Source organism: Patagioenas fasciata, chromosome 30 (genome assembly GCF_037038585.1).
Source record: "Patagioenas fasciata isolate bPatFas1 chromosome 30, bPatFas1.hap1, whole genome shotgun sequence".
In the NCBI taxonomy this organism is placed as follows: Eukaryota; Metazoa; Chordata; class Aves; order Columbiformes; family Columbidae; genus Patagioenas; species Patagioenas fasciata.
In genome coordinates, this window is record NC_092549.1 from 1,070,405 (window position 1) to 1,088,827 (window position 18,423).

The window sequence follows — 18,423 nt, forward strand, 5'->3', positions numbered from 1 at the left end:
GGGCCCTATCGGGCTCCGTCGGGCCCTGTCGGGTTTGCTCGGGCCCTGTCGGGCTCGATCGAGCCCTGTCAGGCTTCATCGGGCCGTTTCGGGTTTGCTCGGGCCCTGTCGGGCTCCGTCAGGCCCTGTCGGGTTTGCTCGGGCCCTATCGGGCTCCGTCGAGCCCTCTCGGGTTTGCTCGGGCTCTGTCAGGCTCCGTCGGGCCCTGTTGGGTTTCCTCAGGCCCTGTCGGGCTCCATCAAGCCCTGTCAGGCTTTGTCGAACCCTGTCGGGTTTGCTCGGGCCCTGTCGGGTTTGCTCGGGCCCTGTCGGGCTCCGTCGGGCCCTGTCTGGTTTCCTCGGGCTCTGTTGGGCTTCGTCGCGCCCTGTCGGGTTTGCTCGGGCCATGTCGGGTTTGCTGAAGCCCTGTCAGGATTCGTCGGACCCTGTCGGGTTTGCTCGAGCCCTGTCAGGCTCCATCGGGCCCTGTCGGGTTTGCTCAGGCCCTATCGGGCTCCGTCGGGCCCTGTCGGGTTTCCTCGGGCCCTGTCGGGCTCCATCGAGCCCTGTCAGGCTTCGTCGGGCCCTTTCCGGTTTGCTCGGGCCCTGTCGGGCTCCGTCAGCCCTGTCGGGTTTCCTCGGGCCCTGTCGGGCTCCATCGAGCCCTGTCAGGTTTGCTCGGGCCCTGTCGGGTTTGCTCGGGCCCTGTCGGGCTCCATCAGACCCTATCAGGCTTTGGCGGGTCCTGTCGGGTTTGCTCAGGCCCTGTCGGGCCTTGTCAGCCCCTGTCAGGTTTGCTCGCGCCCCGTCGGGCTCCGTCGGGCCCTGTCAGGCTCCTTCGTGCCCTGTCAGGTTTGCTCGGGCCATGTCATGCTCCGTCAGGCCCTATCGGGTTTGCTCGAGCCGTGTCGGGCTCCGTCAGGCCCTGTCAGGTTTGCTCAGGCCCTGTCGGGCCTTGTCAGGCCCTGTCAGGTTTGCTCAGGACCTGTCGGGTTTGCCCGCGTCCTGTCGGGCTCCGTCGGGCCCTGTCAGATTCGCTCGGGCCCTGTCGGGTTTGCTCGGGCCCTGTCAGGCTCCGTCAGGCCCTGTCGGGTTTGCTCGTGCCCTGTCGGGCTCCGTCGGGCCCTGTCAGGTTTGCTCAGGCCCTGTCGGGATCCGTTGGGCCTTGTCGGATTTGCTCGGGCCCTGTCGGGCTCCTTCGTGCCCTGTCAGGTTTCCTCGGGCCCTGTCGGGTTTGCTCGGGCCCTGTCAGGCTCCGTCGGGCTCTGTCGGGTTTCCTCGGGCCCTGTCGGGTTTGCTCGGGCCCTGTCAGACTTTGTCGAACCCTGTCGGGTTTGCTCGGGCCATGTCGGGTTTGCTCGGGTCCTGTCGGGCTCTGTCGGGCCCTGTCGGGTTTGCTCGGGCCCTGTCAGGCTCCGTCGGGCCCTGTCGGATTTCCTCGGGCCCTCTCGGGTTCCGTCGGGCCCTGTCAGGTTTCCTCGGGCCCTGTCGGACTCTATCGAGCCCTGTCAGGCTCCGTCGGGCTCTTTCGGGTTTGCTCAGGCCCTGTCGGGCTCCGTCGGGCCCTGTCAGGCTTTGTAAGGTCCTGTCAGGTTTGCTCGGGCCCTGTCGGGCCTTGTCGGGCCCTGTCGGGTTTGCTCAGGCTCTGTCAGGCTCCAGCGTGCCCTGTCGGGTTTGCCCGGGCCCTGTCAGGCTCCATCAGGCCCTGTCGGGTTTGCTCGGGCCCTATCGGGCTCCGTGGGGCCCTGTCGGGTTTCCTCGGGGCCTGTCGGGCTCCATCGAGCCCTGTAAGGCTCCGTCGGGCCCTTTCGGGTTTGCTCGGGCCCTGTCAGGCTCCATCAGGCCCTGTCGGGTTTGCTCGGGCCCTATCGGGCTCCGTGGGGCCCTGTCGGGTTTCCTCGGGCCCTGGCGGGCTCCATCGAGCCCTGTCAGGCTCCGTCGGGCCCTTTCGGGTTTGCTCGGGCCCTGTCGGGCTCCATCGGGCCCTGTCGGATTTGCTCAGGCCCTGTCGGGTTTGCTGGAGCCCTGTCGGGCTCCATCGGGTCCTGTCGGGTTTGCTCGGGCCCTATCGGGCTCCGTCGGGCCCTGTCGGGTTTCCTCGGGCCCTGTCGGGCTCCATCGAGCCCTGTCAGGCTTCGTCGGGCCCTTTCGGGTTTGCTCGGGCCCTGTCGGGCTCCGTCGGGCCCTGTCGGGTTTGCTCGGGCCCTGTCGGGTTTGCTCAGGCCCTGTCAGGCTTTGTCAAGCCCTGTCGGGTTTGCTAGGGCCCTGTCGGGCTCCGTCGGGCCCTGTCTGGTTTCCTCAGGCCCTGTCGGGCTCCGTCGGGCCCTGTCGGGTTTGCTCAGGCCCTGTCGGGTTTGCTAGGGCCCTGTCGGGCTCCGTCGGGCCCTGTCTGGTTTCCTCAGGCCCTGTCGGGCTCCGTCGAGCCCTGTCGGGTTTGCTCGGGCCCTGTCAGGCTCCGTCGCGCCCTGTCGGGTTTCCTCGGGCCCTGTCGGGCTCCATCGAGCCCTGTCGGGTTTGCTCAGGCCCTGTCGGGCACCATCGGACCCCGTCAGGCTTTGTCGGGTCCTGTCGGGTTTGCTCAGGCCCTGTCGGGCCTTGTCAGGCCCTGTCGGGTTTGCTCGGGCCCTGTCGGGTTTGCCCGCGTCCTGTGGGGCTCTGTCGGGCCCTGTCAGATTCGCTCGGGCCCTGTCGGGTTTGCTCGGGCCCTGTCAGGCTCCGTCAGGCCCTGTCGGGTTTGCTCGGGCCCTGTCAGGCTCCGTCGGGCCCTGTCAGGTTTGCTCAGGCCCTGTCGGGATCCGTTGGGCCCTGTCGGGTTTGCTCGGGCCCTGTCGGGCTCCTTCGTGCCCTGTCAGGTTTGCTCGGGCCCTGTCGGGTTTGCTCGGGCCCTGTCAGGCTCCGTCGAGCCCTGTCAGGTTTGCTCGGGCCCTGTCGGGTTTGCTCAGGCCCTGTCAGGCTCCGTCGAGCCCTGTCGGGTTTGCTCGGGCCCTGTCAGGCTCCGTCAGGCCCTGTCTGGTTTGCTCGTACCCTGTCCGGCTCCGTCGGGCCCTGTCAGGTTTGCTTGGGCACTGTCGGGCTCCGTCGGGCCCTGTCAGGCTTTGTCGAACCCTGTCGGGTTTGCTCAGGCCCTGTCGGGTTTGCTCGGGCCCTGTCGGGCTCCGTCAGGCCCTGTCTGGTTTCCTCGGGCCCTGTTGGGCTCCGTCGGGCCCTGTCGGGTTTGCTCGGGCCCTGTCGGGTTGCTGAAGCCCTGTCAGGCTTCGCTGAAGCCCTGTCAGGCTTCGTCCGACGCTGTCGGGTTTGCTCGGGCCCTGTCGGGTTGCTGAAGCCCTGTCAGGCTTCGCTGAAGCCCTGTCAGGCTTCGTCCGACCCTGTCGGGTTTGCTCGGGCCCTGTCGGGTTTGCTGAAGCCCTGTCAGGCTTCGTCAGACCCTGTCGGGTTTGCTCGGGCCCTGTCGGGCTCCGTCGAACCCTGTCGGGTTTGCTCGGGCCCTGTCAGGCTCCGTCGCGCCCTGTCGGTTTTCCTCGGGCCCTGTCGGGCTCCATCGAGCCCTGTCAGGTTTGCTCGGGCCCTGTCGGGTTTGCTCGGGCCCTGTCGGGCTCCATCGGACCCTATCAGGCTTTGGTGGTTCCTGTCGGGTTTGCTCAGGCCCTGTCGGGCCTTGTCAGCCCCTGTCGGGTTTGCTCGCGCCCTGTCGGGCTCCGTCGGGCCCTGTCAGGTTCTCTCGGGCCCTGTCAGGTTTGCTCGGGCCCTGTCGGGATCCATTGGGCCTTGTCGGGTTTGCTCGGGCCCTGTCGGGCTCCTTCGTGCCCTATCAGGTTTGCTCGGGCCCTGTCGGGTTTGCTCGGGCCCTGTCAGGCCTTGTCAGGCCCTGTCGGGTTTGCTCGGGACCTGTCGGGTTTGCCCGCGTCCTGTCGGCCTCCGTCGGGCCCTGTCAGATTTGCTCGGGCCCTGTCGGGTTTGCTCAGGCCCTGTCAGGCTCCGTCAGGCCCTGTCGGGTTTGCTCGTGCCCTGTCGGGCTCCGTCGGGCCCTGTCAGGTTTGCCCAGGCCCTGTCGGGATCCGTTGGGCCTGTCGGGTTTCCTCGGGCCCTGTCAGGCTCCGTTGGGCCCTGTCGGCTTGCTCGGGCCCTGTCGGGTTTTCTGAAGCCCTGTCAGGCTTCGTCGGACCCTGCCAAGTGTGCTCGGGCCCTGTCGGGCTCCGTCGAGCCCTGTCAGGTTTTCTCGGGCCTTGTCAGGCTCCTTCGGGCCCTGTCGGGTTTGCTCGGGCCCTGTCGGGTTTGCTCAGGCCCTGTCGGATTCCGTCGGGCCCTGTTGGGTTTCCTCGGGCCCTGTCGGACTCCACTGAGCCCTGTCAGGCTCCGTCGGGCTCTTTCGGGTTTGCTCGGGCCCTGGCGGGCTCCGTCGGGCCCTGTCAGGCTTTGTCAGGACGTGTCAGGTTTGCTCGGGCCCTGTCGGGCCTTGTCGGGCCCTGTCGGGTTTGCTCGGGCTCTGTCGGGCTCCAGCGTGCCCTGTCGGGTTTGCCCGGGCCCTGTCAGGCTCCGTCAGGCCCTGTCGGGTTTGCTCGGGCCCTATCGGGTTCAATCAGGCCCTGTCGGGTTTCCTCGGGCCCTGTCTGGCTCCATCGAGCCCTGTGTAGGCTCCGTCGGGCCCTTTCGGGTTTGCTCGGGCCCTGTCGGGCTCTGTCGGGCCCTGTCGGGTTTGCTCGGGCCCTGTCGGGCTCCGTCGGGCCCTGTCTGGTTTTCTCGGGCTCTGTCGGGCTCCGTCGGGCCCTGTCGCGTTTGCTCGGGCCATGTCGGGTTTGCTGAAGCCCTGTCAGGATTCGTCGGACCCTGTCGGGTTTGCTCGAGCCCTGTCAGGCTCCGTCGGGCCCTGTCGGGTTTCCTCGGGCCCTGTCGGGCTCCATCAGCCCTGTCAGGCTTTGTCGAACCCTGTCGGGTTTGCTCGGGCCCTGTCGGGTTTGCTCGGGCCCTGTCGGGCTCTGTCGGGCCCTGTCTGGTTTCCTCGGGCCCTGTCGGGCTCCGTCTAGCCCTGTCGGGTTTGCTCGGGCCCTGTCGGGTTTGCTGAAGCCCTGTCAGGCTTCGTCAGACCCTGTCGGGTTTGCTCGGGCCCTGTCGGGCTCCGTCGAACCCTGTCGGGTTTGCTCGGGCCCTGTCAGGCTCCGTCGCGCCCTGTCGGGTTTCCTCGGGCCCTGTCGGGCTCCATCGAGCCCTGTCAGGTTTGCTCGGGCCCTGTCGGGTTTGCTCGGGCCCTGTCGGGCTCCATCGGACCCTCTCAGGCTTTGGTGGTTCCTGTCGGGTTTGCTCAGGCCCTGTCGGGCCTTGTCAGCCCCTGTCGGGTTTGCTCGCGCCCTGTCGGGCTCCGTCGGGCCCTGTCAGGTTCTCTCGGGCCCTGTCAGGTTTGCTCGGGCTCTGTCGGGATCCATTGGGCCTTGTCGGGTTTGCTCGGGCCCTGTCGGGCTCCTTCGTGCCCTATCAGGTTTGCTCGGGCCCTGTCGGGTTTGCTCGGGCCCTGTCAGGCCTTGTCAGGCCCTGTCGGGTTTGCTCGGGACCTGTCGGGTTTGCCCGCGTCCTGTCGGCCTCCGTCGGGCCCTGTCAGATTTGCTCGGGCCCTGTCGGGTTTGCTCAGGCCCTGTCAGGCTCCGTCAGGCCCTGTCGGGTTTGCTCGTGCCCTGTCGGGCTCCGTCGGGCCCTGTCAGGTTTGCTCAGGCCCTGTCGGGATCCGTTGGGCCTTGTCGGGTTTGCTCGGGCCCTGTCGGGCTCCTTCGTGCCCTGTCAGGTTTGCTCGGGCCCTGTCGGGTTTGCTCGGGCCCTGTCAGGCTCCGTCGGGCCCTGTCGGGTTTCCTCGGGCCCTGTCGGGCTCCATCGAGCCCTGTCAGGCTTTGTCGAACCCTGTCGGGTTTGCTCGGGCCCTGTCGGGTTTGCTCGGGTCCTGTTGGGCTCTGTCGGGCCCTGTCGGGTTTGCTCGGGCCCTGTCGGGCTCCTTCGTTCCCTGTCAGGCTCCGTCAGGCCCTGTCGGGTATGCTCGTGCCCTGTCGGGCTCCGTCGGGCCCTGTCAGGTTTGCTCGGGCCCTGTCAGGATCTGTCGGGCATGGAGACCCCCGCTTGTCCTCAGGGTCCATTGTGACATCTTGGGCACCTCCCATTGACCCCAGGACCCATTGTGACACCATGGGGACCCCCCCTTGTCACTGGGGACCCATTGTGACACCATGGAGAAACCCGCTTGTCCTCAGGGTCCATTGTGACATCTTGGGCACCTCCCATTGTCCCCAGGACCTATTGTGACATCCTGGGGACCCCCTTGCTCCCAGGGCCCATTATGGCACCATGAGGACATCACCTTTGTCCCCAGGAACCATTGTGACATCCCAGGACCCCGCTTTGTCCCCAGGGCCCATTGTAGCACCATGGGGACCCCCTTTGACCCCAGGGCCCATTGTGGCACCATGGCAACCCCTTTTGCCCCAGGGCCCATTGTGACATTCTAGGACCCCACTTTGTCCCCAGAGCATATTGTGACACCATGGGGACCCCTCCTTGTCACTGGGGACCCATTATGACACCATGGGGACCCCCCCTTGTCCTCAGGACTCATTCTCACATCCTGGGCACCCCCCATTTTCCCCAGGGCCCATTGTGACATCCTGGGGACCCTCATTGTCCCCAGGGCCCATTGTGACATCCCAGAACCTCCTATTGTCCCCAGGGCCCATTGTGACATTCCAGGACCCCCCATTGTCCCCAGGGCCCATTGTGACATCCACTGCACCCCCTTGTCCCCAGGGCCCATTGTGACATTCAGGGGACCCTCTTTGTCCCCAGGGCCCATTGTGACATCCTGGGGACCCCCCCTTGTCACTGGGGCCCATTGTGACGTCCCAGGACCCCCCGTTGTCCCCAGGGTTCATTGTGACGTCTTAGGACCCCCCATTGTCCCCAGGGCCCATTGTGACATCCTGGAGACCCCTCTTTGTCCCCAGGGCCCATTGTGACATCCTGGGGACCCCCCCTTGTCACTGGGGCCCATTGTGACGTCCCAGGATCCCTCCTTGTCCGCAGGGCCCATTGTGACGTCTTAGGACCCCCCATTGTCCCCAGGGCCCATTGTGACATTCAGGGGACCCCCTTTGTCACTGGGGCCCATTGTGACATCCCAGGACCCCAAATTGTCCCCAGGGCCCATTGTGACATTCTGGGGTCCCCCCCTTGTCCCCAGGACCCATTGTGATGTCCCAGGACCCCTCATTGTCCCCACGGCCCATTGTGACATCCTGGGTACCCCCCTTTGTCACTGGGGCTCATTGAGACATCGTGGGGACCAACTTTGTCCCCAGGGCCCATTGTGACGTCCCAGGACCTCCCGTTGACCCCAGTGTCCATTGTGACATCCGAGGAGCCCACTTTGTCCCCAGGACCCATTTTGATATTGAGGGGAACCACGTTTGTCCCCAGGGCCCATTGTGACACCATGGGGACCCCCCCTTGTCACTGGGGACCCATTGTGACACCATGGAGACCCCTGCTTGTCCTCAGGGTCCATTGTGACATCTTGGGCACCTCCCATTGTCCCCAGGACCCATTGTGACATCCTGGGGACCCCCTTGCTCCCAGGGCCCATTGTGGCACCATGGGGACATCCCCTTTGTCCCCAGGGCCCATTGTGACATTCCAGGACCCCCCATTGTCCCCAGGGCCCATTGTGACATCCACTGCACCCCCTTGTCCCCAGGGCCCATTGTGACATTCAGGGGACCCCTCTTTGTCCCCAGGGCCCATTCTGACATCCTGGGGACCCCCCCTTGTCACTGGGGCCCATTGTGACGTCCCAGGACCCCCCATTGTCCCCAGGACCCATTGTGACATCCTGGGGATCCCTCCTTGTCCTCAGGGCCCATTGTGACGTCTTAGGACCCCCCATTGTCCCCAGGGCCCATTGTGACATTCAGGGGACGCCTCTTTGAAACCCAGGGCACATTGTGACATCCTGGGGACCCCCCCTTGTCCCCAGAGCCCATTGTGACGTCCCAGGACCCCCCATTGTCCCCAGGGTCCATTGTGACAGTCAGGGGGCCCCTTTGTCACTGGGGCCCATTGTGACATCCCAGGACCCCACATTGTCCCTAGGACCTATTGTGACATCCTGGGGACCCCACTTGTCCCCAGGACCCATTGTGACACTATGGGGAACCCCCTTGTCCCCAGGGCCCATTGTGACGTCCTGGGTACCACCCTTGTCCGCAGGGCTCATTGTGACGTCCCAGGACCCCCCATTGTCCCCAGGGCCCATTGTGACATCCTGGGGATCCCTCCTTGTCCGCAGGGCCCACTGTGACGTCCTAGGACCCCCCATTGTCCCCAGGGCCCATTGTGACATCCTCGGCAGCCCCTTGTCCCCAGGGCCCATTGTGACATTCAGGGGACCCCTCTTTGTCCCCAGGGCCCATTGTGACATGCTGGGGACGCTCTTTGTCCCCAGGGCCCATTGTGACATCCTGGGGACCCCCTTGTCCCCAGTGCCTATTGTGAAATCCTGGGCACCCCCTTTGTCCCCAGGGCCCATTGTGACGTCCCAGGACCCCCCTTTGTCCCCAGGGTCCATTGTGACATCCTGGGGACCCTCTTTGTCCCCAGGGCCCATTGTGACAGGGTGGGGACTCCCTTTGTCCCCAGGGGCCATTGTGATGTCCCAGGATCCCCCTTTGTCCCCAGGGCCCATTGTGACATCCTGGGGATCCCTCCTTGTCCCCAGGGCCTATTGTGACGTCACAGGACCCCCCATTGTCCTCCGGACCCATTGTAACATTCAGGGAACCCCTTTGTCACTGGGGCCCATTGTGACATCCCAGGACCGCCCATTGTCCCCAGGGCCCATTGTGACATCCTGGGGACCCCATTTTCCCCAGGACCCATTGTGACCCTATGGGGACCCCCCCTTGTTCCCAGGGCCCATTGTGACACCGTGGGTACCACCCTTGACCGCAGGGCTCATTGTGACATCGCAGGACCCCCCTTTGTCCCCAGAGCCCATTGTGACATACAGGGGACCCCCTTTGTCCCCAGGGCCCATTGTGACATCGCAGGACCCACCCTGGTCCCCAGGGCCCATTGTGACATCCTGGGCACCCCTTTTGTCCCCACGGCCCATTGTGGCACCATGGGGACCCCCTTTGTCACTGGGGCCCATTGTGACATCCCAGGACCCCACTTTGTCCCCAGGGCTGATTGTGATGTCCCAGGGCCCCTCTGTGTCCCCAGGGCCCATTGTGACACTTTAGGGACCCCTCTTTGTCTCCAGGGCCCATTGTGACATCCTGGGGATCCTCCGTGTCTCCAGAGCCCATTGTGACATCCAGGGGACCCCCTTTGTGCCCAGGGCCCATTGTGGCACCATAGGGACCCACTTTGTCACTGGGGCCCATTGTGACATCCCAGGACCCCCCCTGGTCCCCAGGGCCCATTGTGACATCCGGCGGACCCCCCTTTGTCCCTAGGGCCCATTGTGACATCCTGGGGACCCGTTTCTCCCCACGGCGTATTGTGGCACCATGGGGACTCCCCCTTGTCACTGGGGGCCCATTGTGACACCATGGAGACCCCTGCTTGTCCTCAGGGTCCATTCTGACATCCTGGGTACCCCCTTGCTCCCAGGGCCCATTGTGGCACCATGGGGATACCCCCTTGTCCCCAGGGCCCATTGTGACATTCTAGGACCCCACTTTGTCCCCAGGGCCTATTGTGACACCATGGGGACCCCTCCTTGTCCTCAGGACTCATTCTCACATCCTGGGTACCCCCCATTGTCCCCAGGGCCCATTGTGACATCGTGGGGACCCCACTTGTCCCCAGGGTCCATTGTGACACTATGGGACCCCCCCTTGTGCCCAGGGCCCATTGTGACACCGTGGGTACCACCCTTGTCTGCAGGGCTCATTGTGACATCCCAGGACCCCCCATTGTCCCCAGGGCCCATTGTGACATTCAGGGGACCCCCTTTGTCCCCAGAGCCCATTGTGACATGCTGGGGACGCTCTTTGTCCCCAGGGCCCATTGTGACATCCTGGGGACCCCCTTTGTCCCCAGGGCCCATTGTGGCACCATAGGGACCCCCTTTGTCACTGGGGCCCATTGTGACATCCCAGGACCCCCCCTGGTCCCCAGGCCCCATTGTGACATCCTGGGGACCCCCTTTGTCCCAGGACTTCATTGTGACATCCTGGGGACCCACCCTTGTCCCCAGGGCCCATTGTGACATCCCAGGACCCCCATTGTCCCCAGGGCCCATTGTGACATCCTCGGCACCCCCTTGTCCCCAGGGCCCATTGTGACATTCAGGGGACCCCTCTTTGTCCCCAGGGCCCATTGTGACATCCTGGGGATCCCTCCTTGATTCCAAGGCCCATTGTGACATCCCAGGACCCCCCATTGTCCCCAGGACCTATTGTGACATCCTGGCCACCCCCTTGCTCCCAGGGCCCATTGTGGCACCATGGGGACACCCCCTTGTCCCCGGTGCCCATTGTGACATCCCAGGACCCCCCTTTGTCCCCAGGAGCCATTGTAGCACCATGGGGACCACTTTTGTCCTCAGGGCCCATTGTGACATTCTAGGACCCCACTTTGTCCCCAGGGCCTATTGTGACACCATGGGGACCCCTCCTTGTCCTCAGGACTCATTCTCACATCCTGGGCACACGCCATTGTCCCCAGGGCCCATTGTGACATCCTGGGGACCCTCATTGTCCTCAGGGTCCATTGTGACATCCTGGGCACCCCCCATTTTCCCCAGGACCCATTGTGACATCCTGGCCACCCCCTTGCTCCCAGGGCCCGTTGTGGCACCATGGGGACACCCCCTTTGACCCCAGGGCCCATTGTGGCACCATGGCAAGCCCTTTTGTCCCCAGGGCCCATTGTGACATTCTTGGACCCCACTTTGTCCCCAGGGCCTATTGTGACACCATGGGGACACCTCCTTGTCACTGGAGACCCATTGTGACACCATGGGGACCCCCCCTTGTCCTCAGGACTCATTCTCACATCCTGGACACCCCCCATTGTCCCCAGGGCCCATCGTGACATCCACTGCACCCCCTTGTCCCCAGGGCCCATTGTGACATTCAGGGGACCCCTCTTTGTCCCCAGGGCCCATTGTGACATGCTGGGGATGCTCTTTGTCCCCAGGGCCCATTGTGACATCCTGGGGACCCCCTTGTCCCCAGTGCCTATTGTGAAATCCTGGGCACCCCCTTTATCCCCAGGGCCCATTGTGACATTCCAGGACACCCCTTGTCCCCATGGCCCATTGTGAAATCCTGGGGACCTCCTTTGTCCCCAGGGCCCATTGTGACGTCCCAGGACCCCCCTTTGTCCCCAGGGTCCATTGTGACATCCTGGGGACCCTCTTTGTCCCCAGGGCCCATTGTGACAGGGTGGGGACTCCCTTTGTCCCCAGGGCCCATTGTGACATCTCAGGATCCCCCTTTGTCCCCAGGGCCCATTGTGACATCTCAGGACACCCCAATTGTTTCCAGGGCCCATTGTGACATCCTGGGGACCGCCCAGTTGTCTCCAGGGCCCATTGTGGCATCCTGGGTACCCCTTTTATCCCCGGGGCCCATTGTGACATCCTGGGGACTCCCCTTGTCACTGGGGACCCATTGTGACACCATGGGGACCACCCCTTTCTCCCCAGGGCCCATTGTGACGTCCCAGGACCCCTCTTTGTCCCCAGGGCCCATTGTGACATCCCCGGACCCCCCATTGTCCCCAGAGCCCATTGTGACATCCTTGGGACCCCCATTGTCCCCAGGGCCCATTGTGACATTCAGGGGACAGCCTTTTTCCCAAGGGCCCATTGTGACACCATCGGGACCCCCGTTGTCCCCAGGGCCAATTGTGACACCATGGGGACCCTCCTCGTCACTGCGGACCCATTGTGACACCATGGGGACCTGCCCTCGTCCTCAGGGCCCGTTGTGACATCCTGGGGACCCTCTTGTCCCCAGGGCCCATAGTTGCACCCTGGGGACCCCCTCTTTATTCCCAGTGCCCATTGTGACATCCCAGGACCCCCCTATGTCCCCAGGGCCCATTGTGACACCATGGGGACACCCCTTTGACTCCAGGGCCCATTGTCACATCCCAGGACCTCCCAATTGTCCCCAGGGCCCATTGTGACATCCTGGGGACCCGCCCTTGTCCGCAGGGCCCATTGTGAAGTCCCAGGACCCCCTTTGTCCCCAGGGCCCATTGTGACATCCTGGGGACCCCCCTTGTCACTGGGGACCCATTGTATACACCATGGGGACCCCCATTGTCCCCAGGGCCCATTGTGACATCCTGGGGACCCCCCTTGTCACTGGTGACCCATTGTGACACCATGGGGACCCCCGTTTGTCCCCAGGGCTCATTGTGACATCCCAGGACCTCCCATTGTCCCCAGGGCCCATTGTGACATCATGGGGACCCCTTTTGTCACTGTGGTCCAATGTGACATCCCAGGACCCCACTTCGTACCCAAGGCCCATTGTGACACCGTGGGGACCCCCCTTGTCTCCAGGACCCACCGTGGCACCGTGGGGACCACCCTTGTCACTGGGACCCATTGTAAAACTATGGGGATCCCCCCTTGTCCCCAGAGCCCATTGTGACATCCTGGGGACCCCCTTGTTCCCCATGGCCCACTGTGATGTCCCAGGACCCCCCCCTTGTCCCCAGAGCCCATTGTGACATCCTGGGGACGCCCTTTTTCCCCAGGACCCATTGTGGCACCATTGGGACCCCCTTTGTCACTGGGGCCCATTGTGACTTCCCAGGACCTCACTTTGTCCCCAGGGCCCATTGTGACTTCCGGGGGACCCCCTTTGTCACCAGGGCCCATTGTGACGTCCCCGGACCCCCCATTGTCCCCAGACCCATTGTGACATCTTGGGGACCCGCTTTGTCCCCAGGGCCCATTGTGACATTCAGGGGACAGCCTTTGTCCCAAGGGCCCATTGTGACACCGTTGGAATCCCCGTTGTCCTCAGAGCCCATTGTGACATCCTGGGAACCCCCTTTGTGCCCAGGGCCCATTGTGACATTTCAGGACCCCACTTTGTCCCCAGGGCCCATTGTGACATCCTGGAGACGCCCTTTGTCCCCAGAGCCCGTTGTGACATCTAAGGACCCCCCAATTGTGCCCAGGGCTCATTGTGACATCCCAGGACCCCCCATTGTCCCCAGGGCCCATTGTGATGTCCTAGGCCCCCCCTTTGTCCCCAGGGCCTATTTTGACATCCTGGGGACCCCCCTTTGTCCCTAGGGCCCGTTGTGACATCCTGGGGACCTCGTTTGTCACTAGGGTCCATTGTGGCACCATGGGGATGCCCTTTGTCCCCAGGACCCATTGTGACATCCTGGGCACCCCCTTTGTCCCCAGGGCCTATTGTGACAGGGTGGGGACTCCCTTTGTCCCTAGGGCCCATTGTGACATCCTGGGGACCCCCTATTGTCCCCAGGGTCCATTGTGGCACCATGGGGACCCCCTTTGTCCCCAGGGCCCATTGTGAAATCCTGGGGACCCCCTTTGTCCCCAGGACCCATTGTGACATCCTGGGCACACCCTTTGTCCCCAGGGCCTATTGTGACAGTGTGGGGACTCCCTTTGTCCCCAGGGTCCATTGTGAAATTCTGGGGACCCCCTTTGTCCCCAGGGCCCATTGTGACATCCTGGGGACCCCACTTTGTTCCCAGGACCCATTGTGATGTCCACAATGGCCCCGTTGTCCCAAGGGGTCATTGTGACATACTGGGGACCTCCTTTGTCCCCAGGGCCCATTGTGACGTCCCTGGACCCTCCATTTTTCCAAGAGCCCATTGTGACATCCTGGCGACCCCGCTTTTTCCTCAGGGCCCATTGTGGCACCATGGGGAGCCCCTCTGTCTCCAGGGCCCATTGTGACATTTAGGGGACTCATCTTTGTCCCCAGGGCCCACTGTGACATCCCAGGACCCCCCTTTGTCCCCAGGGCCCGTTGTGACATCCTGGGGACCTCGTTTGTCACTAGGGTCCATTGTGGCACCATGGGGATGCCCTTTGTCCCCAGGACCCATTGTGACATCCTGGGGACCCCCTTTGTCCCCAGGGCCCATTTTGGCACCACAGGGACGCCCTTTGTCACTGGGGCCCATTGTGACATCCCAGGACACCCCTTGTCTCCAGGGCCCTTTGTGACATTCAGGGGACCCCTCTTTGTCCCCAGGGCCCGTTGTTGCATCCTGGGGTCCCCCCTTGTCCCCAGGGCCCATTTTGACATTCAGGAGAGCCCTCTTTGTCCCCAGGGCCTGTTGTGACATCCTGGGGACCCCCTTTGTCACTGGGGCCCATTGTGACATCCCAGGACCCCCCTTTGTCTGCAGGCCCCAATGTGACATTCAGGGGACCCCACTTTGTCCCCAGGGCCCACTGTGACGTCCTAGGACCTCCCTTTGTCCCCAGGGCCCATTGTGACACCGTGGGGACCCCCTGTTTTCCCCAGGGCCCATTGTGACATCTGGTGGACCCCCTTGTCCCCAGGGCCCATCGTGGAACCGTGGGGACCCTCCTTGTCACTAGGGCCCATTGTGACACCATGGGGACCACTCCTTTCTCCCCAGTGCCCATTGTGACATCCTGGGGACCCCACTTGTCCCCAGAGCCCATTATCACATCCTTGGGACCCCTGTGTCCCCAGGGCCCATTGTGACGTCCCAGGACCCCCCATTGTCCCCAGGGTGCATTGTGACACCGTGGGGACCCCCTTTGTCCCCAGAGCCCATTGTGACATCCTGGGGAGCCCCCTTTGTCCTCAGGGCCCATTGTGACATTTCTGGACCCCCCACTGTCTCCAGGGCCCATTGTGAACATCCTGGGGACCCCTCTTTGTCCCCAGGGCCCATTGTGACATCCTGGGCTGCCCCGTATGTCACCAGGGCCCATTTTGACACCGTGGGGACCCCCTGTTGTCCTCACGGCCCATTGTGACATCCCAGGACCCCCAATTGTCCCCAGGGCCCATTGTGACACCATGGGGAACCCTCTTGTCACTGGGGACGCATTGTGACACAATGGGGACCCCACCTTTGTCTCAAGTGCCCATTGTGACATCCTGGGGACCCCCTTTATCCCCAGGACCCATTGTGACGTCCCAGGACCCCATTTGTCCCCAGGGCCCATTGTGACATCCCAGGGCCCCACTTTGTCCCCAGGGCCCATTGTTACAGGGTGGGACCCCCCTTGTCCCCAGGGCCCATTGTGACATCCTGGTGACTCCCTTTGTCCCCAGGGCCCATTGTGGCACCATGGGGACCCTCTTTGTCACTGGGGCCCATTGTGACATCCCAGGACCCCACTTTGTCTTAGAAGGTCACTAATCGGACTACTGGTACATCCTGACTCTGCTTTCTCAATAAACATTGAAGAACACCTGGGGTTTGTTTGCTCCAAGGGAAAACTTCCCTGCCACGGTTCCTGGTTCCCGGTCCTGTTTCCCGGTCCGGTTTGGCTTCGCTATCAGAACAGCTGCTGCCTCCACAGCCGCGCTCAAAGTCCCCGTTGTGACACCGGGATGGCGGGAGAAGGGGGGTGGCGGGGGCGGCAGCGGCGGCGATTGGAGGGGGGCAGTCGGGGCTGGGCGGACAAGCGGCGGCTGCTGCGGCTCCTCAGGCAGCGACAGCAGCAGCGATCGGGGGGACGTGGGGGGCGGACAAGCGGCGGCTGCTGCGGCTCCTCAGGCAGCGACAGCAGCAGCGATCGGGGGGACGTGGGGGGCGGACAAGCGGCGGCTGCTGCGGCTCCTCAGGCAGCGACAGCAGCAGCGATCGGGGGGACGTGGGGGGCGGACAAGCGGCGGCTGCTGCGGCTCCTCAGGCAGCGACAGCAGCAGCGATCGGGGGGACGTGGGGGGGCGGAGAAGCGGCGGCTCCTGCGGCTCCTCAGGCAGCGACAGCAGCAGCGATCGGGGGGACGTGGGGGGCGGACAAGCGGCGGCTCCTGCGGCTCCTCAGGCAGCGACAGCAGCAGCGATCGGGGGGACGTGGGGGGGCGGACAAGCGGCGGCTGCTGCGGCTCCTCAGGCAGCGACAGCAGCAGCGATCGGGGGGACGTGGGGGGCGGACAAGCGGCGGCTCCTCCGGCCGCGGCCAGGACGTGGCTTCGCCGGCACCGGGGCCCGAGACCGCGCGCTGTGGGGCTGCGGGGCGGCTGTGGGGCCGGGGGGCTCCGGGGGTCCCGCAGAGGCCGCTGTGGGGCGGGATGGGGCGGCTGTGGGGCCGGGGGGCTCCGGGGGTCCCGCAGCGGCTGCTGTGGGTCGGGATGGGGCGGCTGTGGAATTACCTGTGGGGCACTCATGGGGCTGCTGTAGGGGTCTTAAGAGGCATGTCTGGAGCACTTATGGGGCGACTATGGGGCAGGTGCTGGGCTGCTACAGCGGGACCTGTGGGGCACCCAGGTATGTGCACCCATCACCGCGTGCACGCGCACGCAGCTACACACTGATGTGTAAGCAAACACGTGGCCACACACACGCACACTTCCACAAGCGTGCCCAGTCCCATCTATTGACAGAAAGACGTACGTGAAATGTACTGACATGCTTGAGGGTAAACACGTCGTGGATGTTTGGCACACTGCACACACGCACACGTCTGAACGATAATGCCCCAGCTTTAGCATAAATGGAGCTGACATCAAGGCACTCACATGTGGACAGACCAACGTTTATAGGCACTAAGGCTTTCGCGCACAGGTTCGTCCAAGAACAGGCACATACCTGCAGGCACCTCCGAATGTGTGTTCTGTGCATTCTCTTAAGGGACGCTAGATGGCAGCAAAGACCATGAAATTATTAACCTCAGTCTAACCCTAGGTTTATGACATTTTTTCTTACTATAGATGCGTTTGATGCTAAAAATTCCCCCAAATTGTAATGAATATGCGATAATTGTGTGAATACAAGCATCGCAAGAGCATCCAGTTTTTGGAGCACTTATGGAACATGATAAAGCCAGGCAGAGCCTGACGAAGCGCGACAGAGCCCAACAGGGCTTGACAGAGCCTGATAGAACTCAACAGGGGCCGACAAATCCCGACAGCGCCTGACAGCGAACAGTGGAGTCTGGCCGGGCCTGACAGAGGCTGTCACAGCACGACAGAGCCAGAGGAGCCTGACAGAGCCCAGCAAACCCGACAGGAATAGACAAGGCCTGGGTGCACAGACCTGGGTGCGTGTGGAAAGGTTTCTGCCTGTTTTCCAGTGAGGAATGGTGTGTGTGCACGTGGACAAACAGAAGGCGAAGCAGCTCGGTTCCAACACTGAAGAAGGCTGTACAGTCACGTAGACACGGGGGCTGCTCCACTCCTGCTCTCTTGCTCTCTTGCAGGACACAGAGGCCTCAGAGCCCTGTTCAGTTCAGTTCAGTTCCATACAATGTTCACTGACTGCAAGAAAATCCCTCAAATCCCCCACAATGTGGGGCTCAAAAGGGAGTCCCCCTGAAAAGAGGGGGTCACAGTCCAAAAATGCCTGAAAATTCCTGGGGGAGGATAAAACTTATTAAACCCTGTAAATATGAGCGTGAGAATTTCAAACAGAGAGAAGTCTGTCGTTTGTATTTATATATTGCAGAATGGTATTCATGTAGATATAAAATGATTTTAAAATAAAACCCCTTTTCTACTCTGTTATATAAAGGATTTTAGAATGTAAAAAATTTCTGTTGATGGTTTTAAGAATACAAACATCTTATCTATTTGTAGATTAAAAAGTGAAGGACTTGAAAAAGAAAAAAATATCTAGATAGGAACTTAAAATAGAAAAAAGTGTGAGTAGGCAGAGCTCTGTATAATTACTACGTGTTACATAGTCTAAATAGGTAATAAACATCATCTATATATATCCACTCACACCCGTATACATACCTTTAATTTATTAATAAATGTAAATCGATATCCCAGTCTAAATATATATAATTGTAAATATGTCAAAATCTGTAAATTTGAAAAGATACCTGAGTGTTAAAATGGAAGTTTAAATGTATTTAAGTGTAAATAGACACTGGATCAGAGCGCAGCGCGGGACAAACGGGGACGGGTGATGATAGGCGGAGAGAATGGAAATTGACGTGCTTAGCTGGCCAATCAGATTGCGGAGAGGGAAGAGAAGGGGCGGGCCGCGGGGGAAGGGTTGTCTCGAGGGCTTCCCAATGCGCATGCGCAGAAATGGGCGCTGCGAGGTGCACGGGGCGCTCTCGGCGGCCACGTGCGCGCACCGTTGGAGCCCGGAGCGGACTCGCTGCGCCGCTGTTTCTGCGAGGCCCCGGGGAGTGCCCGGCCCGGCCCCGCCCGGCCCGCTCCGCTCCGTCTCAGAGCCGCCTGGAGAGCCGGGTCGGGCAGCCCCTTCTCGGCTCCACCTCTTCCCGAGCTAAGCCACG